This window comes from Nicotiana sylvestris, chromosome 10 (genome assembly GCF_000393655.2).
Source record: "Nicotiana sylvestris chromosome 10, ASM39365v2, whole genome shotgun sequence".
Lineage (NCBI taxonomy): Eukaryota > Viridiplantae > Streptophyta > Magnoliopsida > Solanales > Solanaceae > Nicotiana > Nicotiana sylvestris.
Genome location: NC_091066.1, coordinates 168,673,715 through 168,683,754, shown reverse-complemented (window position 1 = coordinate 168,683,754; position 10,040 = coordinate 168,673,715).

Below are 10,040 nucleotides of genomic sequence, written 5' to 3'. Positions count from 1 at the left end.
GGATTAACTTATCGTTGATGAAAAACCTTCTGCATAAGGAACTTAGTTAATTTTTGCCAAACTGATTCAATAACGCCATTTTTACGTTATTTCTTCTATTTTTTTTATTAAACAGTTTTAATTAATAATCAGGCTTAAATATATTTCCTAATAATCTGGTAAAGGCGTTATTTAATATGTCGCTATAATATGCCTAGTTATGCCGATGACAGTGATTTACAGAATAATAATACATGAATAACCTAAATACAATACAAAAATTAAATTAAACTAAATTAAAAATTTAACACTCCATTCTTCATTTCAGCTTACAAAATGCCAAAATTACAGTTGTGTACCTGATATTGTCAATATAAGAAGAAGAAAGTCAGCAACGTAATACGTAACACAGCAACAGCAACAATAACCAGCAATAACCAGTCAACGAAAATCCCAGTGACAGCTTTGAAAAATTCAAAATAAAATCCAGGAATGCCGAAAATAATGGACAGAAACCAAAGGAAATTTTCAGATTTTTGAAAGGCTAGTTAATCTTCAACCCTTAATTTCTACACCTGTATACCAGAATATTTCTCAGGTGTGTACTACTTTCTCTTCTAATTTTCAAATTTTTTTTTCTTTGTATGTTTTTTCTTTTCTTGAGAGTTTCAATGTTTTTTTTTTCGGAATAAATGTTCAGCTTTTTTTTCAATCTCTTTTTTTCTGTCTGTATTTTTTTTCTTATGTTCAAGACTTCACATATATATATCCCATCCCATAAATCAATTCAAATCAATCCCTTTCTCTACCAAACCCATTATCTTCCCACTCATCCCCATTACATTAAATAAATATATCACACCACCCCATTATATTTTGTCCCCCATGCTTTATTTAAAATAATGCAAGATTCCCCTTTAATTTAAATCTTGTCCCCCCTTTATATTAAATAATCATATCACAACCCACCCCATTTCATTTTGTCCCCCATGCTTCAAATAAACAATTTCAAAATGTACAATTCCTAAACTACCCCTTCCAACCTTACTGAAATTACCAAACTACCCCTGATCGTATTACAAATTTACCAAACTACCCATCAGCTATAACACATCATTTAATCAAACATAACCAAAATATAGTCAATATGATCAATTTCTAACAATGTTCAAACAACAATATGAACATGGATGAACATCATAACAACAATATCACATGAACATGATTTTAACAACATTTCAACAACAAATCATATGAACATAAATTGAACAACCAAGAACAACCAAAATTTGATTGAACAATATTTTTGGCAACAACAAACCTATTTTTCGGATTTAAACAACAACAACAATCAAACAAGTATATTCAGATTCTTAAATTCAATAATATTGAACTTAACATCAACTCTAACAACATTACAACAAACAATTCTTATATTAAACTTTAAACAAGATTATGAGAACAATTCAAGCAATAATCATAAATGGTAAACAAGAAATCAAACTATATAAAATTCGGATTCAAGATCATCCAAACAAAGTAGGAACATGAATGAATCTACTTTAACAACAATAACAAACAAGCTTTATTCAACTTCGAATTAAACTTAAACAAAACAAATAAACATATTCAAATTACTAATCTTCAAATAATCAATTAATCTTTTTTAAATTAAATCCAACAAAATTATAACAAATATGCATGATCCAAAAATTAAAACCAAAACATAACTTCACATTAAATCACTGAATTAAAAACGAACTTCAAACAAGATGAAACACGAATTAAATCTATATTAACAACAATCAACGGATTTAAACGATTTAAGCTAACACTTTTCTATATTAAAACTAAATCTTCTCAAACTGAAAAAATAATTTAATTGAATCTTCAATTCAAATCTATCAACAATATAATTAAACTAACCATTTTTATCTAAAAATAAATATGAAAAATGAAACAAACTTATACTAATTTCAAATCTGAAAATATCAAACAAATTATGGATGAAAATAAACTTAGAACAACTAACCGTAAATGACCAATGACGAACATCGAACGAACTCTAAACGAAACCAACGAAACTTGGACATAAACGGACTTGAAGACGACGAAGCAACAAGCATCAGTGAAAGATGAAGAAAACGCAGCAGCGACGAGCAAGCTCGTCCATGGTCAGCCGCGATGGAGCAGCTGCGAAGAAGAAAACGGGCAGCAGTGGCAGCAGCAGCGGCAACACGGCATCGGCAGCAGCAATCCGGCAGCGAAGGCAGCAACACGTCGCGGACAGCCATGGACGACGACATGGTCGACGTCGAAGCTCGTCCATGGCTGTGTTCGTTTGGTCATTTGATTGAAACAGAAGCAGCAGCATCGGCAGCAGCACGATGGAGGGAGTAGCTGCGACAACCGGCGACGAAGAGAAGACGCAGTCGCGACAGCAGCCATGGCAACGAGCGGAGCTGTAGCGGCGACAAGGCATCGACTGCGTAGTTGTCCAGGAACTAAAGCACGGCCATGGCAATCACTGAAGCAGCAGATGTGTCGAGAAAAGGGTGCAGCAACAGTAAAAAAACGACGCGACACGGCGAGAAGGATGAAGTCGCGTTGGTGGTTTTTGAGGTCGTTCATGGTTTCTGAGGTTGTTCATGGGAGGGCAGCTTGGAGACGACATGTGTGTGTGTGCAGTGAGGAGGATGGAAGGGAAGCCATTGATGCTAGGGAGAAACTTGGAGAAGAAGAAGCAAAGGTGGGGGGGGGGCGGATGACTTAGGTCTTTTAGGGTTTTTTCTTTCTTTTTTTTTTTGTTTTGTTTTTGTTTTGTAAAAATGAAAGACAAATGGGGTTTGAGTCTTTTGGGTTATGGACTGGGTCGACCCAGTTCGAAATGGACTGGGTCGTAGGGAAGATTGGGCCATTTTTTGGGCTTGTGGCTTGAAATTGAAGAAGAGGCCTAATTCCGACTTTCTTTATATTTTTGCTTTCTTTTCTTCTTTTATTTCTCTAAAACTAAATTATAAAAATACTTAAACTATTATTAAGAATTAAATTAAGTTATAAAAGCGCAAATTAACTCCCAATAACAATTAACGCACAATTAAGTATTAATTAAGCATAAAATTGTATATTTGGACATTAAATGCTAAAAATGCAAACGATGCTTATTTTTGTAATTTTTAAATTTTTGTAAAACAAATTTAATTACTAACAACTATAGAATTAAATCCTACATGCAAAATGCGACATATTTTTGTATTTTTTATTAATTTATCAAATAAACACGCACAGACAAATACAAATAATTATTCAAAATGTCACAAAATATCACAAAATGGCACACCAAGAAAAATCATTTTATTTTTGAATTTTTTGGGAGTAATTCTCATATAGGGCAAAAATCACGTGCTTACAGCTGCCCCTCTTTGCCCGGATACACGAAGGGTTTTCGTGCAAAGATAAAGCGAGCGATTTTTGCCCATTCGCGTACTCCGTTGAAGCATTTTTTTTGAAAAAGATTTGACCGAACCTTTGCTTCAAAGGTTTCCTACATATCCTGGGCTAAACAGGAATCAGGTCAATGTAGTTCGGGAAATTTTGGTAGCTGGGACTACCGTTGGACTGCAATGTTACTGTTGTTGCATGCTATTATTATTGCTTACCGATCTCCTTGTTACACCGTGCTTAAAAAAACAAGAAGCTAGGCTAGAGTACAATTTATTTTTGTTGCCTTGCTTCCTTGTCTGCTTGCATTTCTTTCGGTGCTTTTCTTCCGATGCTTTTCTTCCTTTTGACACATGGACTTGAGTTTATGCTGGGACCCCTTGTTGCAACCTTCTGCTTCCCGGTGCTGGGGAATTTTATTGTTTATTGCTGGGGATTCCTGTTGTAACCTTCCGCCTTCTGGTGGGGTTACTGATTCCAAACTCTGTAATACAAGACTAAAAAGTTGCTTCAATGCAAAATTATGAAATGTATGCCCGCATTATACTGGTGGACGACCTAGAACTGAAATGTATTCCCGCATTTTACTGGTGGGCGACCTAGAACAGAAAAGTATTCCCGCATTATACTGGTGGGTGACCTAGAACTTAAAAGTATTCCCGCATTATACTGGTGGGCGACCTAGAACCTAAATGTATTCCCGCATTATACTTGTGGGCGACCTAGAACATGAAATGAAAACATAAATGTATACCCGCATTATACTGGTGGGTGACCTAGAAATGGAAAACTGAAATGTATGCCCGCATTATACTGGTGGGCGACCTAGAACTGAAATGTATTCCCGCATTATACTTGTGGACGACCTAGAACATGAAATGAAAACATAAATGTATACCCGCATTATACTGGTGGGTGACCTAGAAATGGAAAACTGAAATGTATGCCCGCATTATACTGGTGGGCGACCTAGAACATGAAATGAAAACATAAATGTATACCCGCATTATACTGGTGGGTGACCTAGAAATGGAAAACTGAAATGTATGCCCGCATTATACTGGTGGGCGACCTAGAACCTAAATGTATTCCCGCATTATACTTGTGGGCGACCTAGAACATGAAATGAAAACATAAATGTATACCCGCATTATACTGGTGGGTGACCTAGAAATGGAAAACTGAAATGTATGCCCGCATTATACTGGTGGGCGACCTAGAACTGAAATGTATTCCCGCATTATACTGGTGGGCGACCTAGAACTGAAATGTATTCCCGCATTTTACTGGTGGGCGACCTAGAACTTAAATGTATTCCCGCATTTTACTGGTGGGCGACCTAGAACTTAAATGTATTCCCGCATTTTACTGGTGGGCGACCTAGAACTTAAATGTATTCCCGCATTTTACTGGTGGGCGACCTAGAACTTAAATGTATTCCCGCATTATACTGGTGGGCGACCTAGAACTTAAATGTATTCCCGCATTATACTGGTGGGCGACCTAGAACTTAAATGTATTCCCGCATTATACTGGTGGGCAACCTAGAACTGAAATGTATTCCCGCATTATACTGGTGGGCGACCTAGAACTTAAATGTATTCCCGCATTTTACTGGTGGGTGACCTAGAACATGAAATGAAAAGACAGAAATGTATTCCCGCATTATACTGGTGGGTGCCTAATTGGTAAAGAATAATTTGAATTTGTTTCCTCTATTCTCCGAGAAAATTTCCACTTGTGGCAGAAAATTTTATGCCCCAATTCTGGCGATCTCTCTTATGGCGTATTTTTAGGCCATCATCAACACTTTATTTTCCTGTTCAAATCAAAGAAAATTTAGTTAGTTTTTTTTTTTTTTTTTTTTTTTTTGAAATATGGCGAATGGTCATGTCACTCCTGATGGGGATGATTGTTCCCTTTCCCTTATTCTTGTTCGGCGTTCTCAAAACTTGTTGGGGATGATGTTATTTGCTGGGGATAACATTCTGCTGGGGATGGTTTTTCCATTTATCCCTTCACCATTTTGTATCTCAAAAATTTCTGGAGGTTATTTTGCCGAAGATGAATTTTCCCTTCTTCCCTTCCCCTTCTGTGTTGTCCGACCACCTCGTAGCTTGGTCGATATTCGGTCGGAGTACTCTGGGGATCGTCTTGGAACTAGGCTTACAATTTCCTCAACATTTTTTTTTCCGGCTCTTCCCCGTACTTTCCTTGCCATTTTAGGACAGTATTATTCGGCCTAGCAACCCACGTCTTTTGCCTTATTGCCTTGTCTCTTGCCTGACCTTTTCACTTTTTATGTTGTACCATTTTGGCAACTGGTAGTAAGCTCTGAAAGACCTTCCTTAAAACATAAATTTCTAGAAAAATTCTTTTAAACAACGAAATGAAAAGATAGAAAAATGAGAAAATCTTTCTGAACAAAAAAATGAACTTATCTGGGTGATACAACCGATTCCAATGATCATGTTGTGCATTCCGGATTAATCAACCCAGTCTATTTGTGTCGATCAAACTTTCTGATGTCTTCACTTGCTGGGGATAAATAGGTGCCCAATTCTTCGCAAAATACGGATCTTTTCCGTCAATCTATCTTGTCGCCTTATAGTGCCCTTCGCGGGGTTTTCACTAACAAGGCTCTCTCATTTCTCACAACTCCCGTCGCCTTATGGTGCCTGTGAAGGTTTTCACCGATAAGACTCTCTCATTTTGTATTTCTCAGCTTACGTCGCCTTATGGCGCCTGTGAAGGTTTTCGCCGATAAGACTCTCTCATCTTATTTTCTCAGCTTGGGATTGGAGTGTTGCCGATAAGATTTATCTCTGCCGGGAATTCTTTTGGCTATAAATTCTTTCAATTCATGATCCTCATTCAGTCAGGGACCGATGTTTTATTCTTGGTTTTCATTTGCCTATCTTAACACCTCTCGGATACTGATCGGGAGGTCTTTTTTGGATATCAATATAGGTTTTAGAAGAAAAGGATATAAAATTCAAAATAACTTTGATGGGTAAAGTATTACAACTCTTGGAATCAAACTTTTTTTTTTTCAAAATTTAGAAACATAATTTCTGCCCCAGTTTTCTTACTTGGGGATTTTTCTTTTGATTTTTTTTTTATTTTTTTTTATTTTTTTATTTTATTACCTTATGACCGAGCCGTGAGGCGCCTACGTATCCTCTTTGAGGAATCAGGTCGAACGTAGTTCACTGACTCCTTTGTTTTCTTGCGACCTTCAAAAAGTTTTTTTTTTCATACATTTTTTCATTAATGATTCCAAGAGAGGGGTATAAAAAGATAAGTATGGCTCAAAGGGGTAAAGCAAAGGTTAAAAGTGTTTGGATAGAAGAAAGAATTGCCTCCGTCATTTCATTATCCGATAAGCACTAAGTACAAACAAACAAATAAACAACAAAAGAAATTACACATAATATCTTTTGACTGCATCAGAATTGATAGCCATGTCGACGCATCTTCCTTCAACATCCATCAGACGTAAAGCGCCATTGGATAATACTCTGGTCACAATATACGGCCCTTGCCAATTCGGGGCGAACTTGCCTTTTGCCTCAATCTGATGTGGGAGGATCCGTTTCAATACTTGTTGCCCTACTTCAAATTTTCTGGGGCGCACCTTCTTATTGTATGCTCTTGCCATTCTCTTTTGATACAACTGGCCATGACATACTGCTGCCAATCTTTTTTCATCCATTAAACTCAGCTGCTCTAGTCGGGTTTTGACCCATTCATCATCGTCAATCCCGGCCTCAGCGATAATTCGAAGGGAAGGAATTTCAACTTCTGCTGGTATTACTGCTTCGGTTCCGTATACCAACAAATAAGGAGTCGCACCTATTGAAGTACGAACAGTAGTGCGGTATCCTAACAACGCAAATGGTAGCTTTTCATGCCATTGTCTGGATCCTTCAATCATTTTCCTCAATATCTTTTTTATATTTTTGTTGGCTGCCTCAACTGCTCCATTCGCCTTGGGCCGATACGGAGTGGAATTACGGTGTGTAATCTTAAACTGTTCACATACTTCTCTCATCAAGTTGCTGTTAAGATTAGCACCATTGTCCGTGATTATTATATTTGGGATCCCAAATCTACAAATGATATGGGAATGGACGAAATCCACCACTGCCTTCTTGGTTACAGACTTAAAAGTTTTGGCTTCAACCCACTTAGTGAAATAATCGATGGCTACCAGAATGAACCTGTGACCGTTCGAAGCTGCCGGCTCGATAGGCCCAATGACATCCATGCCCCATGCTACAAATGGCCATGGTGCGGACATTGTATGCAATTCCGTTGGTGGAGAATGAATCAGATCTCCGTGTATCTGACACTGATGGCATTTTCGTACGAAACTGATACAATCATGCTCCATAGTGAGCCAATAATATCCCGCTCGCAGAATCTTCTTTGCCAACACATATCCGCTCATATGGGGCCCACAGACTCCAGCATGTACCTCTGTCATCACTATCGTGGCTTGACCTGCATCAATACATCTCAGCAATCCCAGATCTGGGGTTCTTTTGTACAACATTCCTCCACTGAGGAAAAATCCATTTGCCAGTCGTCGAATGGCTCTCTTTTGATCTCCGGTTGCCTGCTCCGGGTATATTCCTATCCTGAGGTATTCCTTGATATCATAAAACCATGGCTCGCCATCCATTTCTTCTTCTATTATGTTGCAGTAGGCATGCTGATCACGAACCTGAATATACAATGGGTCAACATGGATTTTGTCTGGATGGTGCAACATCGATGCTAAAGTGGCCAAAGCATCGGCAACCTCATTGTGAACTCTCGGGATGTGTCTGAACTCCACTGATCGAAATCGCTTGCTCAAATCGTGCAAACATTGTCGGTATGGTATAAGCTTCAAATCCCGTGTTTCCCATTCACCCTGGATCTGATGTACTAGGAGGTCCGAGTCTCCCAAGACCAAGACGTCCTGAACATCCATGTCTGCAGCCAATCGTAGGCCCAAAATACATGCCTCATATTCAGCCATGTTGTTAGTACAATAGAAACGTAGCTGAGCTGTAACAGGATAGTGATGTCCTGTTTCTGAAATAAGTACTGCTCCTACTCCAACTCCTTTCGCATTAGCAGCCCCATCAAAGAAAAGCTTCCACCCTGGCTCCTCATTCAGTTCTAACTCCTCTATATGTATCACTTCTTCATCAGGAAAATACGTCCTCAAAGGCTCGTATTCTTCATCAATAGGATTCTCAGCTAAGTGATCGGCCAATGCTTGAGCTTTCATGGCCGTCCTCGTCACATAGACAATGTCGAACTCTGTGAGTAATATCTGCCATTTTGCCAATCTTCCTGTGGGCATAGGCTTCTGGAAAATATACTTTAATGGATCCAGACGTGAAATAAGGTATGTAGTATGTGACGACAGATAATGCTTAAACTTCTGTGCTACCCAAGTTAGAGCACAACATGTTTTCTCAAGTTGAGTGTACTTATTCTCATAGACTGTAAACTTCTTGCTGAGATAATAGATGGCTTGCTCTTTTCTTCCTGTGATGTCGTGTTGACCCAACACGCAACCAAACGAATGATCCAGGACCGTTAGATAAAGGATTAATGGCCTCCCCGACTCAGGTGGAACCAATACAGGTGGATTAGATAAATAACCTTTGATCTGGTCAAATGCCTTCTGACATTCTGCCGTCCATTCTATCGCGGCATCTTTCCTCAACAATCGAAAGATGGGTTCACAAGTTGTTGTGAGCTGAGCGATGAATCTGCTGATATAGTTCAACCTTCCCAACAGACTCATTACTTCTGTTTTGTTCCTCGGTGGCGGCAATTCCTGGATGGATTTGATCTTTGACGGATCCAACTCAATGCCTCGCCGACTGACGATAAATCCTAACAGCTTTCCAGATGGAACACCAAATGCACATTTGGCTGGGTTGAGCTTAATGTCGTACCTTCGAAGTCTTTGGAAAAACTTCCTAAGGTCTGCTACGTGGTCTTCCTGACGCTTGGATTTGATGATCACATCATCTACGTACACTTCGATCTCTTTATGTATCATATCATGGAACACAGTAGTCATTGCTCTCATGTACGTTGCCCCAGCGTTCTTCAAACCGAATGGCATTACCCGATAACAATAAGTCCCCCATGGCGTAATGAAAGCTGTTTTCTCTGCATCTTCTTCATCCATCAAAATCTGATGATACCCAGCGTAGCAATCCACAAAGGAGCCGATTTCTTTCCCGGCGCAATTGTCGATCAAGATATGGATATTGGGCAATGGAAAGTTATCCTTTGGGCTTGCCCTGTTCAGATTACGGTAGTCGACGCATACCCTGATCTTCCCATCTTTCTTTGGTACTGGCACTACATTAGCCAACCAATCAGGATATCGAGAGACCCGAATAACCTTTGCTTGCAGCTGCTTGGTTACTTCTTCTTTAATCTTCACACTCATATCTGTTTTGAACTTCCTCAGTTTCTGCTTGACAGGAAGACAGGCCGGGTCAATGGGCAATTTGTGAACCACTAGCTTGGTGCTTAAACCCGGCATGTCGTCATATGACCATGCAAAAATATCTTTAAACTCAATGAGTGCTTTGATTAAT